A 2,609-nucleotide genomic window follows, 5' to 3' on the forward strand; every position below is an offset into this window, starting at 1 on the left:
CACAAAGGGGGAAGGATGCAAGAAGATTCATCTCCCTTGCAGATGCTTCTCTGCCAGAAATATATGAGTGCAGCTTGGGAGGCACCCTGGGCCTCCCTCTCCCTTCCCTGCTGCTCCCAGAGGACCTCAGAGTCCCCAGCCCCCTCTCTCCCACTCTCTGTGAGTTACCACCTCTCTCCACAGACTTTTCCCCAACATTAGGACATTCCTTAGGGGCAGTTTACAAACATTTCCTTTCCCCTCTCATCCAAGTACCAGGCTCCAGTCAGCTTGTGCAGGTGCCAATAGCAATCCAATCCCATCCTATCCCATCCCCTAACCTTTCCCCCAGACCTGCAGCTCTGAGTTTGCTTTTCACCCTTCCTTCTCCACTACCTGATTAAGTGCCTCAGCTGAAGCTCATGGGGACAACAAGCTGGCAACTCTGAACTTTTTTATTTCCTCAGACCTGCAGTACAACACTGCATGACAATGTCAGCCCCAGGTCACTGATGTGTGCTAGAGATGCTGCAGCGAAGGTTTGATTGTGCATGTACTAAAGATGCTGTGAAGGAAACTAAAGATTGTTTAGACCCATGTAAAGTTCCAGTGCTGTGCAGGTGAAACCCTCCCACAGACCAGCTGCTGCCTTTTGTAAGTCTTTTTGCAAGTGCCTCCTGCTGCAGGGGGCTGCTGGTGGCTCCTGCAGGCTATGGTACACCCCATGCCTGACTGCAAGGAGTCACAGGATAGATGCTGCCCACACCCATCCACCTGTTGCTTGGGGAGCCGGAGAGAAGTGCAGATGAAAGCCCAATGTTATTTATCAAACTGCAGTCACACAGACCAATGCTAATGCTGTGATGATCCACCCTGACAATACAGCATCAAAGGGAGAGAGGCAGAGCTCAGAGCGAGTTTTGTGGCGGTTATCCTGCCATTGAAATACTCGGTAGGGAGGAACAAGGCTCTTCCCAGGCGTCTGAATGAGGAAAAGGTGGGTGGGTAGGAGACCTGGGCAGTCCTGAATAAAGCAGTTGCTGCAGGAGGCCCCTGGCTCTTGTTTACTAATTCAAATCTTGGCTGAGGGTAACATTTTCAAAAGCATGTTTATATGTACCAGAAATAACCCTGGAGCTCCTCGTGACATCGGATGACACAAATGTTTGCATCACTTTTGAAAAATGACGTTTACTATTTCTGAGACATTTATACCAGTGCAGCAGCCTGAGGTTTCCTCAGAAAACTACTTGTTACTTCTTTGAAACAATTTTGAGATCTCCTTGAGTACAAATTTCTCTTTAAAAAAGCCAGCATGACATATTTTGACTTTCCTTGTTTGACAATATCATAGTTATTTCATCTCAATAATGTAAAACATGATTGTTTCAGCTTTGCCTTCTCATTTTGCTCTGTGTGCTTTTGTATTACATTATCATATTTCAATGCCACAGAGCCCAGATGGAGTACATATAATATTTTGTCTCTTGGACATTCTCTGGCACATTACACTGAAAATTTTGAACCCTATCACCGTAAAATGTTTCACTAGCTCCAAGTCAGGACTTGATTTGTTTTGGAATTTTGATTTTTTTAAAAATATAAAATCTTCAGCTTTTTTTCCCCCGTTATGCAGCAAAACCAGGTATTAAAATGACAGCTAGCCCCTCTGAAGAAATGCTCTATTTCCCAAAGATTCATTACTTGGCCTCTGTGAAATGAGAGATTTCAGCCCAGCTCCTAGTGGACAAGCCTTCAGTTTCTAAAAGGACACCCTTGTGTTTGCAATGACCTCATCACACTGGACATTTCTTGATGCAGCTCCCCATTAGGGTTTGTCCATGGGGTTAAAGTGAGTTCAAAGGCTCCCACCCCATCCTGCCTCGCTTTGCTTCCCCTCTCCCTGTCCCTCACCTGGGCACATGACCCTTCTCCTGTTTGTGCAGTCCTCCTCTAAACCAGCTCAGTGAGATGAGCTGAGCCAAACAAACACACCAGAAACCTCACTTGGAAAAACAAGGAGTGGCTATCAGGACAGACACAGAGCTGCTCCCTGCTCCACTGCCACCACTCTGGGTGCCAATTGCCCCCAATGTTTGTTGTTTACTGTATTGTCATTCTCCTTCATTACCATCTCATCTGGTCTGAGCTAACTGCAACATTAAAATGCCAGCATGCCTGTTTTGCCCTCTGAGCATTGCCCAAGAGGACCTAGTGATGCGAGCTTCTCTCCAGGCCAGACTCTAGCCAAGGTTGGTGGGGAAGCTGTCCCTGCAGCTCTCTGTGCAGAAGCAAAGCCAGGCTCTTCCCCTGCACGAACTTACTCGGAAAAAATACATGTGTTTGCCTGTGCTGAGGTTTCTTCTCTTTTGTCTTTTACAGGAAATTGTATGAGAGTCCTCAAAACCATGGGCCCGTGGCCAGAATGAACGAGGCCCTTTTTGCATAGAAAGACAGGGACAATCTTGCAGCTAACCCTCTCACCATGCAGAGATAAAACATCCCTCTGGCAGCTTCCCGTGGGGATGGGTGGGGTGAGGAGCCTTTTGTTGCTCTCAGTTACTGATTTATTTTCTTACGCCCGCCCGCCCCTCCCACACTCTCAGGAGCCAAGCCCTTGCTCTTTGTTC

The sequence above is a fragment of the Phalacrocorax carbo genome, chromosome 5, assembly GCF_963921805.1.
Source record: "Phalacrocorax carbo chromosome 5, bPhaCar2.1, whole genome shotgun sequence".
NCBI lineage: Eukaryota > Metazoa > Chordata > Aves > Suliformes > Phalacrocoracidae > Phalacrocorax > Phalacrocorax carbo.